At 43.7% G+C, this 13,525-nt stretch overlaps 1 protein-coding gene across 12 annotated transcripts in view; it reads right to left on the bottom strand.

Annotated features, from left to right (window-relative positions):
* Nucleotides 1-13,525, bottom strand: part of MAMLD1 (mastermind like domain containing 1) — a 119,288-nt gene that overhangs the window by 35,303 nt on the left and 70,460 nt on the right. The gene's annotated exons all lie outside the window — the stretch shown is intronic.

Genomic DNA, 13,525 nt, shown 5'->3' with positions numbered 1-13,525 from the left:
GACTAAACAACAACAACAACTAACATGATTAGACACACTTTTTAATTTATTTTTTGTGGGTGAGTTGCTATTCACCCTATTTTCCAACTGCATCAAATAATTGGAATTTTTTAAAAAAGAGAGAAAAGTACCAGTCCGGTGCCCTACAAATTCTTTTTATAGCAGATCTGCAGGTAAAAAATAAATAAATCAGTGGAATGCTAAGTCAGCCTAACTTCCTCCCAGCCCTCCTGGCTGAGGACGGTTCTGGCTACAGCACGACTGCCAAGAAGCCGTAGAGGAAAAATACAGCGGGAACAGCTTAATTCTAGATCTAAATGAGCTCAGCAGGGAATCCAAACAGCCAAGTCAATTGCCAGATTCTGTACCTCTTCAGCCTCATTCTGCTTCTTTGATCAGAATAATTTTTGAGTTGCAGTGATTAATGAAGTAACAGAGGAAGTCACAGGACACCTCTTGGGAACTGGGCAAGGCGGGCTGAGGGGGGGGGGAGGAAAACCATAGCTCAAACTAGTTATGCAATTATTCAGTTAACACATTTTCTTACTGAAAACCACACACAAATATCTGCAGAGTGAAAGAAACCCAGAGGAAGCATAGACTTGTGTTTGTTTGTTTTAAAAAAAGAACCACCCAGAAGTTGAACACATTATTTCAAATGGCGTCAGAGGGGGCATGTCCTCTCTTAGATTTGTTAAGTGATTCTGAAACAAGATGATATCCGACCCCCCCCCCAAAAAAAACCAGGAACATTCATTTCATCGGAGAGATGGAATATTTGTCTAGGGAAGAGAAATAAAGCTGACAAATAAACAGGGCAAGTTAGTGGATCTGTCCCTGGTGAGAAGGAGTGAAAACTGCTTCGAAAGTGTACTCTGCTTCAAATTTCATTATGGGTAGTTCTGAATGCATTGTTCCTGATTTGTGCTTATGGCTCATTACCTTTTTTTTTTTAAAAAAAAACTCATTTTCAATTATTATGGGATATTATTTTGTTCCTAGAGTGTATTTTCAACACAAATTCAGAATGGCTGTTAATTTACAGTGTTTTGCTTGCTCTTGTATTGTAGGCAAACCATGAATCATCCCTCTGTTTCTAGAGTTGCAGATGTGCAAGAGAACCAAATGAAGTTAGTTCAGTCTTCCCTCCCTATTCAGAGAGAGAGACAATGCCAGTTCCTGTTCACAGACACTTCTTTGTTTTCCCCACCCATATGCTGAAATTTCTCCAAAATGCCCAGACAGAGAGAGAGAGAGAGAGAGAGAGAGAGAGAGAGAGAGAGAGAGAGAGAGAGAGAGAAATTTAGTTCACTTTACTAAGAAAGTTTTCTGAGCGGAATGGAATCTTCTAACGCCATTTTTTTAAAGAAATGAAACAGAAAACAAGACCGCAAGAATGAAAAAACAAAACTCCTGTAATTTCCCTGCCCTCTCTTTCCTACTGAATTCACATGAAAGCAGAATTAGCATTTTATTCTCTTCTGGAGTTTTCAGGATTTCGTTTTTTGAACCAAATAGTTATGCTACTAGAAAGTGGCGAGATAACATACATTAAAACAGCCATATTCTGACATTATACCGAATAATGCTTTACTTACCAACAGTTAAAACGTTCAGTCCAGTACTCTTCAACCTTTTCAAGTCCTGGAACTGCCTTTAAACCAACCATGCACTGAGGAACCCTTTTATTACTTTTTTTTAAAAGCACACATTTCCATGGTAGTAGCACTGCTGTTGTGACTAACCTTAGATCAGGCCATCAACTGGTAGTGCATCCAGTTGAAGACAAGTCATCTAAACCAGGGTTGACTGCATAACCAGGCTGTGAACCCATTGTAGGACTGGTTTGCAAACTACAGTTTGTGTTCACAGTCCTATGGCGTAACACTCAGGAGCATTGTTGTGAGCTGCCCTGAATGAAAATTTGATATGGAGTAGCCTATAGATAAGTGAATAAATGAGGGGGGGGGGACTGTTTTGCTGTATGCTTGGGACTTTAAGCAGGACTAGCAGCAATGGTAAGGACAGAGTTTATTATTGAGAGATATTCCCCATGGTGCTTAGAAGTCACTAATTTGAAGAGTTGTCCTAAGGTCACGTGATGCAAAGGCATTAAATTGGCAGAACAAGTTTTGTCTTAGAAGTTCTTAAGACTCAAGTTGTTTCAAGTCATTCCTCTAGTTTGCTTTTTGAACCAGAATCATTACAGCAGCCAACCAGGGTTAGTGCTAACCTTGCCTTCTGGTCTTCTGCGCCTCCACCGAGCCGTTCTGCTGCTCGCAACATGTTTTCCCACCCTCTCACTGTTTCCGAACTCGAGTGACAATTTAAAAGTTACGTAGAAAGCCGTTCTGGCTTTCAGGCGTCTTTGTGCCTGGACAGAGTAGTAAGATGCACCAGTGTGCTCTAAACTGGAGTGCACTTTAAAGAAAAATAATTTTAAAAGAAAGCACATGTAATAAAATATTGGGAAGGAGGCCATTATAGAGCTTCCTGGAAACTGTTATTCAAATGGGTGCATCTTGTTCTATTAAAAGGGAAAGGAAAAAATGGAGGGGGGGGGACACGCACCCACAGCCCCAGTGCACCTAGCTCTACACCCAAACTCCTTGCAAAAGTTAATTTTTGGACAAGACATAAATGGGAACCACCTAAGCTTCACACCTTCATCTGTCACATAGGAATCCATTGCAATTATCCACTGACCTTTGCCTCCCAAAACTGCCGCTACTGGGCTACCTAATGAGCATTTTGCCCTGAAGGGTTGCGGGGGTTTCCAGCAAACTTCCCCCAGGCCTTCTGTCTTGTCTTTGCTGCTTTATTACTCATTTCGGTCAATGCTTATTGTTTTACAATATCTGTGTAAGCCGCCCTGTGAGGTTTACATACATGAAATGCATTATAACAATTTCTTAAGCAAATAATGAATTGCTAATTTGTTTTTATTCAGCATTCAGTTACAGCTCCCTTCCCCTCACAGCTTCTGAATTCGGCCTGGGATTTAACCATTTTACAAATCTGCATTCCGACATGGAACAAGGAACAGCTATTCCCCCAGTCCAGGGTGCCTTTTCTGGTCATGAAAACACTTGCTAAATCTCATTATGAAGCCTGCCTCTTCTGGGGGAATGGGGCATAGTCTTTTGCCCAGAGAAAGCCCATCCCTGAACACACAGTGAATATATTCTTTGAATGCCCAATTTAAAACCACAGTTATAAAGACAACTCGAGTTGTCAGCTGAGGGGCTGGACAAGTAATTTAAAAACCTGCCCAATGAAGTAATGTGAAGAAGAACATCTGGTCAATCAAAGTTCGGCAGAGAAGCTCATACCCTCCAACATTCCTCAGATGAAAACAAGGGATATTGAGCAGCTCAGTGCCGGAGCAGATTGTGCCATTGCACAGCGCTTTTTTTCTTAAAAAAAAATTTTGACTCATGAAAATCACCCATTTTTATAGTTCAAATTGGGAAAACTAAATACAGTAAATGGACAAAAGTACAAAGATTTGCAAACTGTTTAGGGGTAGGCCTGCGTACTCCCAGAAAAAAGCGCTGCCATTGCAGACCAAGTTTCCGGACAGGAAGCAGGGCAGGAAGGAAGAGGAGAGGGTAAATCTAGGACTGGGCTTAATGCTTTTAAAGAGGCAGGCATGCACTCAGGGGGGCTTGGTTCTGACAGTGGGGTTTGCCTGTGTTTTGAACAAGGAAATCAAGAACTGGGACTAGTGCAGTCAAGTATTCCCACTCAAGGGAATTTCATATGCAAATACAGTAAGTTTCCTGCAAGGAATATGTTTGCAGTTGCATCCTCCCTCGCAGCAAACTTATTGGCATATCAAATACCTTTGAGTGAAAACACTGGATGATTTCAGTCAGACGGGTGGCATATAATAATAATAATAATAATAATAATAATAATAATAATAATAATAATAAACCTTTCTGTTAAATGTACATTTTATGGGGCAAATGTGACACAGCTTAGGGGCTTCAACCTGACCCTCTCTTGGAAGAGACCTCTCCCCATCCCAAACTGGAGTCAATACTCTACTACTTTGGTTTACACTGTGGTGGAAAGTGGCAAATACCAAGCATCTCCACCCCCATCATTCAGCCTGGACACTGAGGTCCAGTGCTGAGGGTCTTCTGGCGCCAGTTCTGGCGCCACTGGCAAAGGAAGAGGAGTGCGGGGGGAGCGCACTGCCCCCGGCAGCGCGATCCCAGTGGGGTGCCATCGCGGCTGCCTCCCCCGTGCTGGGAGCCACGCCCCTGCAGGCGGCATGCCACGCCCAGGGACATGTGCCAGCTCCACCCCCGTTCACTCTCCGCCCCCCCCCCCCCGGTGCTGGAGCATGAAGCTCTGCCACGGTCTGGTAGTTCCCTCACTGTGCGAAGCGAAGTTACAGTGAACAAGGCAGAGGGCCTTCTCGGTAGTGGCGCCCATCCTGTGGAGTGCCTCCCAGTAGATGTCAAGGAAATAAACAACTACAGTGGTGCCTTGCAAGACGAAAATAATCCGTTCTGTGATTCTCTTCGTCTAGCGGTTTTTTCGTCTAGCGAAGCAAGCCCATTGACGGATTAGCGGATTAGCGCTATTAGCGGCTTTTAGCGGCTTATCGGATCAGCTGATAAGCGGCTTAGCGGCTTAGAAAAAGGGGGGAAGGGAAAAACCCCGCAGGAACTCGCAAGACATTTTCGTCTTGCGAAGCAAGCCCATAGGAAATTCGTTTTGCGAAGCACGTCCAAAACGGAAAACTCTTTCGTCTAGCGAGTTTTCCATCTTGCGAGGCATTCGTCTTGCGGGGCACCACTGTATCTGATTTTCAGAAGACATCTGAAGGCAACTCTGTATCAGGAGAAGTTTTCAATGTTTGATGTTTTATCGTGTTTTTAATATTCTGTTGGGAGCCACCCAGAGTGGCTGGGGAAACCCAACCAGATGGGCGGGGTATAAATTATTATTATTATTATTATTATTATTACTACTACTACTACTACTACTACTACTATTATAGCATTAAATCATTTTGCAGTAAGGGAAAAAGGAAAGGAAAAGATTGTGCAAGAAAGGAGGCTTGAATTTCTGTCCCCTAAACCACCCACCCAGTCCAAAAGGTGTCAAAAACCATATGTATACCCACATGTCTAAGACTCCTCTGAACTGGTCCTCTTTTTGCTTTCAAGGCATCCTGAAAAAACCCTGGCTTATAAAACTTTTAAAAATAGGAATCCACATTGGATTCTCATTTCTGCCTTTCACACTGCATCTAGCTATTGCTTTTGCAAAATATGTTTCATGGATACCTCATGAAGGGCCCCTTTTGAAATCTGGCAAAAAGTGAAGAGATGGATGGGGCATAAGCCCTCTGCAACAGTTTCAGCTGCAGAAACTGAGTAGAAATTACCATTCAAGACAACATTTCCACATCTGTGGACAGGGCATACTCTTGGATCAGACTTACTGCTTCCTATCATTCCAATTCATCACCAACATCTTTTATTTGTGGACTCAAAAGGCACTTAATTAGCTGAAGAGCTTTCTGCCTTCCTTCAAAAGCTTCCCACCCCCTTCCAAGGCTAATCTTCAGCCATTGTGCTATCACTACTAGGAGGCTTTGAAATCAAATATAGGTTTCTCCCTTCCTCTGTGATGTTAAAGGGAGCGGGGGAGAGAAACATTTCTACAAGAAAAAACACCAAACCCACAGAATGAGCAACAAAGGGCAAGTACCCACTTTGGTGTTGATGGATCAGAAATGAGCCAAATTAAGATTGCGTGTTCTCACCCATCATGCAGAAATCCACCACTCGCCCCACCCCAGTTTTACTGCTACGGCTGTGTCTTAAGGGCCACTTCTCTCATTTCATAACAGCAAACCCAAGTTTTCCCTGGTGGTGTGCACTCAGCAAAGGATCTGCAGCTCTCTGGTCAAGGAGATCTCACATATTCAAACACATTGCAAGCTGCATTCACACAACTTTATGAATTTAGCTGTGAACTTTCTTTGGTATAAACTTTTTTTGAAAAAATGTAATGTGTGAAATAGATCTGTCACAGAATACATTTTCCCAAAGGATTTTATCTAACCAAGTGTTACACATCGACTGAATAGGATCCTAGATTCCTGTCCGGCCAGTGTTCATGGATCAAGAATGGCTACACCAGAAATGAGCTACGCTTGCAGTGCTCCAGGTTCAGGTGGCCTCCAACTCCCATCAGTCCGAGCCAACATGGCCAATGATCAGGGATGATGGGAATTGTAGTCCAACAACATCTGAAGGACCCCCTCCCCCAATGCTATGAAGTGCAAAGTATTTGTAGAGTGAACTACTGTACTGATTTCCTCCCACACAAACCCTGTTTCTTTTGAACATCATTTCACTCAAATGGCTGCATTAACACAGAATATATCCTCCAGGGCTCAGCTTTCCACTATCGTGATGCAAACCTTCAGTGGCCAAATCAATACCTGTCAATGCGTAACAATAAAGACGCTGAGCATCAAATGAGAAAAGATTAGGCATTATCAGATCTACCAATTGTCCAGGCAATCTGGGGTTTTATGAACTGTCTGGCTGGGCTACAAAAAATCAGAGATCCAAGATAAGGGTGTTAGGAACAAAACAAAACAAAAAAGCACATATAGCCTCAAGAAGGTTACTCTTTGGAATGCAAACTCATCCCTTTAAAATATGCTTTAAAAGCCACAAAAAGCAAGCAAGGAAGGAAGTATGAAAACACACACACACAAAAGAGAGAAGCTGCTCCTTCCTCCACCTTCTTGGGCCTGCTACAAATGTCCCGTTTTATGCATATTGTTCTTTCCCCCCCTACTGGCTACTAGCCACATTCTTTCCTCCACAAGACTTCACTTCCTGCTTCAAGGAGGAGCAAGGGGAGAAGAAGGGAGGATAGGAGTAAGCCAGTCTAAGCTACATTTGCAAAATGCATGTACAGAAGAGAACCAGGTCAGCTATGAAAAAGCAAGACCACAACATTTCAGGGCTCCTGCAGAACTGGCAAACAGGAAAGTGTATCAACGGTTAATCCCAAACATGTAGAAGTGGCCTCCTGCCTCACCAAATGACCTCTCTTTACCAGATGCTAACTCTAGCTCTGCTTTTTATTAGGGAATCTAAAAATTGCCACTTGTCTAGTAGTATGCTCTAGCCCAGGCATTTCCAACAGGTAGATTGCGATCTACTGGTAGATTGCGGGGGTCCCAGGTAGATCGCGGCATGAAGTTTAGTAATCGCCTTTAGCCAACCCTCCCCTAAAAAAAGCTCAACAACAACTGGCAGTGAAAATGGGTAGATCACAGCTGGTCTTTTTATACTGTGAGTCGATCACAGTCTCTTGGGAGTTGGATGTGCCTGCTCTAGCCAATGTGGCAAAGTAGTGACAAGGATAAAAGAGACTCAGAATCCAAGTCCGCACTTGGCCGTGAGGCTCACCTTTGGCCAGTCAATGGCTGGTTCAAAAGTCACATTTAACCACAGCTATATTTAATTGTACGGTGGCACTGTGGGTTAAACCACAGAGCCTAGGACTATGCTGATCAGAAGGTCGGCAGTTCGAATCCCCACGATGGGGTGAGCTCCCGTTGCTTGGTCCCTGCTCCTGCCAACCTAGCAGTTCTAAAGCACATCAAAGTGCAAGTAGATAAATAGGTTCCACTCCAGCGGGAAGGTAAACGGCATTTCCGTGCACTGCTCTGGTTCTCCAGAAGCGGCTTGGTCATGCTGGCCACATGACCTGGAAGCTGTACACCGGCTCCCTCGGCCAATAAAGCAAGATGTGCGCCGCAACCCCAGAGTCGGTCACGACTGGACCTAATGGTCAGGGGTCCCTTTACCTTTTCCTATATTTAATTGTGGTTTGAAGGTTTAAAGATGAAGGCACATCACACTAATAGTGCCCAGGTATAAAATCATGGCTGTTTTGCTCCTCTCCCCAACCTCTTATTCACTACAGGGAAGGTATGATTTGGCTTAGAATTATGCCTGAACCCTGAGTCATGGTTGTTGTTTCTCCCAAACCCAGGAACAATCCTTTGCTATTATTATTATTATTATTATTATTATTATTATTATTATTAAAATTTGTATACTGCCCTACATCAGGGTGGCTCACAACACAAAATTACAATATTAAAAAGTACAAAATACCTAATAACACTAAGCCAAATCATCACTTAACTTGTGGAAGCGCAACAGGAGCGGGGGAGGGGGGGGAAGTCGCTGTGATTTTAGCCCTTTATGCTGTGTGTTGACTTCTAAATCAAAGTTAAACTTAACTGTGTCTGAAAGCGAAGTGCAAACCAGGCCACTGTCTCTCAGATGAAATCAGGTGGTGTTGGTGGTATACTTTGCCCACTCTTGGAAGAAGGACAGGTTATCCATGTAAGTAATGACAAAGTTTTATTCACTTCCTCAAGCACGAGAAACCAAAGGGTAGTAACAGAAAGTTTTATTGCCTTTCATTGCGAGAGAGTGCACCAGACAGATTTATGGTGTCTCCAGAATATTTGTTTTAGATGCAAGTAAATAAGCACTATACTTTGGGAAGTGAGCTGCATAATAGTGCATCAGATTTCCCAAAGGAAGGCGCTTCACCTCCATGCAAGCTGTACCACTGGGTCATCACTACTTCCACAACTCTCTTTCTATCCTTCTTACCTTCTGCGAATTTAAATTTTGTTTCCCGTTTATTTCGCCTTCCACTAGTTGGAGGGTGTTGCCTCCCAAAGACTGTAAAATGATTCCAGACTGTAAGTCAAGGATGAGGAACCTGTAGCTTTCCAGATGTTCTTGGACTGCAACCCACCTCATCCTTGACCATTGGCTATACTGGCTAGAGCTGATGGGAACTGTAGTCCAACAATATCTGAAGGGCCACAGCCTCAGCATCCCCTGCAATCACTCTTTTATATGGTCCGAAAATGTGGGTAGAATCAACACAAAGAGGAGGAAGGAAACTGAAACTGGGTCTATGGACCCCAACCTCCATATATCAATGGGTTCTTTGGTCACAAAGCCTCCATTCTACACACTTTCAGAAGGTATGAAAAGAGGACTATATTGCATAGATCAGTACTAACACTTCCTCAGAGTGTCTCCATCGTGACAAAAGGTTGTGCTGTTGAAGTACCACTGTACCAAACTAGTTTCCACTGCTCCTTCATGTCATAGACTAAGTGGATGCAGAGAAGTGGTGGGAGGAACCAGCTGGGGAACTCCCAAGGGAACCCCCAGGAGAAGGTGGCTCAGAGCCAGGGGACTGGTGGTGGGAAGATCATGAGTGGCCAGAGGGAGAAGAGGGAGCAGACTGGGAGGAGGTGGTGTTGGAAGCTGAAGAGGCAACAGGGTTTGGTGAGCAGGAAGAGGCTGGGGAAGAGAGTGGTTCAGACTCAGAGGCGGGAGAGGAGGGGGCCCAGGTGGCAGAGTGGAAGCAGGCAGCTGAAGAAGCCAAGGAGCCTCCCCCTCTTGCTGTGACCAGCTTCTCTCCCCCCTGGTCTCCCAGAACACAGAGAGAAATGAAGAGGGGGGGCGCAATGAGAGACAAGGCAAAGGAGCCTTAGGCTGCTGGGGAAGGAGGAACCTTAGAGAGCAGTCGGAAGGCCTTCAGTCCTTGCAAGTGCCTTATTGGGGCAAGACCTACTGGGAAACGTTGCTGTGACTGCCAGCCCTGCACCGTTTTGGTTTCTTTGAATAAAGAGTTAACTTCAATGACACCTTGTGACTTATTGCTGACTTGCTCCTGACTCCTGCCTTGACAATTCAACAGGGAGAGGTGGTTAAACAGGGCCACTGCAATGGCTCTGATGAATGACCAGCTCAACTGGGCCTTCCTTCCCTTGGCTGTTGCCTGACAGCTGCCATTCAATCAAGCTGCAGGCAAGGGAGATATGGGAGTGGGCCATGCCATCAGCTTAAGAGACCAGCTCCATTTGCTTCCTCTTCTGCCTGAACTGTCTCCTTTCCAGATGGGGATTATAAGAACTACTATTTAACTTTAAGAACCGATGCTCCAGTTTGCTTCTCCCCCTCATTTCCCTTCCTATCCCCTTTTCCTGTTGTGGTTTTTAGACTGTAAGCTTGTGGGCAGAACCAACTTGTTTTTATTGATCATATGTAAGCTACTCTGGAAGCTTTTTGGCTAAGGAGTGTGGTTAAAAATGCTTTAAATAAATATGTTGTGTAAAAAAGGATGGCAAACTCCCCATTCTTCTCCTTCAAAGAGGATCAGACTCAGTCAAGTCAACTGAAATCCCCCACAGCTTTCCCACTTTTGTTTTCTGGAGAAGCAGTGAGTGAACTCACATTACGAAAGTGGGCCAAGCCACAGACATGAAGTGTGTGTGTACTCCTTTAATACGTTTGGAAGACTAGGAAAGCAAAAGTCAATGATGACCCAGTACTATTTATTTTCTAGAAAAAATGGTGCCAGAACTCACAATGAATGCCTCCCTTGTTCTCTTATAATGGCAATGGCACCCACCTGAGAGGTGCCGGAACTGAGTTCTGGAGAGTTCCACCTGAAAAAAGCCCTGTGGTGACCCTGCTATGAAGGTACAATCTAAAACCTAAAGAAACTCTCATCTTGCTCTCAAATGACAAATGAACTGAATTTAATTACTGCATCAGTGTTTCGTTTTAAAAAAAATATTTCATTGAAATACCATGTTTTTTAGATCAAACCAGGTAGAAAGATCATTCCTAGTTTTGAGAACAGCCCCCCTCAAACAGAATTGCGAGAATAAAGACTCTTAGGCAGAGTATGTGTTTGGGTTTCACAATCAGGTCACAAGCTCTGAACACAGTTGCACCAAGGGTCATTCATCTTAAAAAAACTCTGTTTAAAAACCCACACCATTGACTTGCGATTAATTAGTTGATTATTCCATCCTATTAATCAATTGATGCTTTTACCCTTAGCCCATGAGAAACAGACACACTGCAATATGAAAGAGAACTTTTTGAGCAATACCAGAATTGTGATAATCCATTTATGTCTCCACGGGCTGTTCCAAGGTTTGCACTCAGAATCCACGTTTTGTGATAAAAGCCATTAAGCTCTTAAAAATAAATGCCCTGATCCTCCACTCACTTGTTATTCAGAGGCAGCTTAACAAGCTATATAAAATCTAGAGCAGAGCTGTCGTTTAGTACATAATTAATGTTATAAGTCTTCCCTAGTAAAACCAGTCAGGCGTCATGAGCTTACCTAACCGATTTGAAAATGTGAAATTGTCTTTGCTCATGTTTATTGTCACAATAGACTTGGATTCTTATAGCTCATCAGCACAGAAGATTCCTGCATTCCCAGTTTGGTAGTTTCAAGAACAAACTTAAACAGGGGGAAATAGTCCAGTAGAAATAAAGACCCATGGAGAAGACGGTGTTTTTTAAAAATAAAAAATTATAATTAAATCACTGTAGCAAGCATGAGTGCAACTGCAACTCAAGTGCTCCAGAAGCTGCTACAGCCCCCCTGTCCCATTCCTCAGCTGATCTGTGCAGATAGACAAACTACAATGGGAAGAAATTGACCTGACGGTTGAAGAGGGTCGTTTCCCTTCCCATTGTGGGATGTTGCCGGCCACCTTAGGGAAACTCAAGGTCCAAAACTGTTTGCGTGTCAAACCTGGCGCTTTGCTACCCCTGACTTCTTCTGTATGGACAAATTTCAGTCCATACCTCTCAAGAAGAAGATCAGGAGATCATAGCCAGTTGAGCAAAGGTTCTACAGCTTTGCTGGCATGTGCCAAATCTGGAAATGTATGAGAAATTATGCTTAATGTAAATTGCTTTGTTCCCAAATAGAATACAGGGCTTTCGCCATTTTTTCTGTCTCAAAAGCCTCACGACAGATACCACCAGCTACTCTGCCATAATCCTTTGCAATCAACCAGTCACCAGAGAGCTCCTTGTAAGATAACTCCCAAGAAGCTAACCTGCCTGTGGCAGGTTATTGCTCTATGTGCAACCAGATCCCTTGCAGAACAGGCAAATAAGGTTATTCGCTCCCCCCGCCCCAAAAGGTCATTCTGGAAGAATGGCTGCATCAAGTATTTCAAGTCCTACTTGCTCCTATTCAAAACATCATCTGCAGGGCTCATTTGGCTTCACAACACCATGAAGCTCTTATAAAGAACCTAAAATTGAAACTTGGCTTCAATCATAGCAGAACTCACAGCATATCACAACCATATACAAGTTATGGGATCCAATGCTGAATTGTTTTCCAGGGTCTGACATCTTCTTTTGTCTTAAAAAAAGCCCTCCTACATAACCACATCTGGATAGAACTCTAGCAGCACAAGGCTCTGCCTGTTTGTTTGTTTGTTTGTTTGTTTGTTTGCTTTTGGGGAAAAAAAAGATGTTTCACCACCCTCCAGGGACTCAGGACTGTTGCTTCAGGACCCTCTTTCTTTCTTTCTTTCTTTCTTTCTTTCTTTCTTTCTTTCTTTCTTTCTTTTTTGAAAAGTAGAGCCTGGCTGCTTGCAGGACAAAGTTGTCTCCAAGACACAGCCAAAGCTGATTAATGCCTTCCCCGAGGAAGTCTGCCAAGTCAACACACGGCTTAGTTTTATGAAATTCATCTTCTAACGGGCTGGGTGCAGCTGGACAATTTTAGACCCTGGACTCTTTAAGCTCGAAGCATATGAATTGGGTAAATAATGCCGCTCTTGCCTTCCCACCACCTAGTCCCATGCTTTATATGTATTTCTACCTTGAATACGTGCAGCTTTGCATTTTAAACCAAATTAGATCATAGCACAGTCATGAATATGGGAATAAAATGGGTATGAGTCTGCTGCTGTGATGGCAAACACGTTCAAGGGAGAATGAGTGCCATTGTGCTGTAGAGAATTGTTGTGTTTTAAGGTAACACATAATGCAATGGGCATCTGTCATCATGGACCAGCCTGACCTCCACCCCAGCAATCCATATATTTAAAGAAAAATAAATGACGCTGTGATAAACAGCATGAATCCTCGTAGTCCTTTATATTTAGCCCTTTATATTTTTAATTGTCCTCTCCCCACTCCCCACCTGGCCCGGTGCACCACCTTGAATAGAATCACAGAATTGTAAGGTGGGAAGACATCCCAATCCAACCCTCCGCAATGCCGCCCCCTGCCATCCCTGGGTGGGCTTGAACCACCAACTTTCTGGTTAACAGCCGGATGCACTAACCTGGGTAGCTTAAATAAAATCAGATTTCATATATGTTAAGAAATTAACTTTAAAAATAATAATAGAGAAATGGACAGCAACAGAGCCCCCACTCCCCAAAAGACCCCATCAATTTAAATGCACACACAGAGAGAGAGAGAGCGAGAGAGACAGACATACACCACCCCCAGCCACCCACCCCATCCTGAGTCAGGGCATCCTTGCAGGGTAGATGCAGTCAGAAATGCACAGTTAGACAGCAGGCATCCACGTAACACGGGGTAGAAGCAAAGAAGATACTAACAGGTCCGCCACCGGTAGCTAAGGGCATATGGTATAG

Source organism: Podarcis vaucheri, assembly GCF_965113315.1.
Source record: "Podarcis vaucheri genome assembly, chromosome: Z".
Classification (NCBI taxonomy): domain Eukaryota; kingdom Metazoa; phylum Chordata; class Lepidosauria; order Squamata; family Lacertidae; genus Podarcis; species Podarcis vaucheri.
The sequence above is the reverse complement of the archived record's forward strand: the minus strand, read 5'-3'. Positions and strand labels throughout refer to the sequence as shown.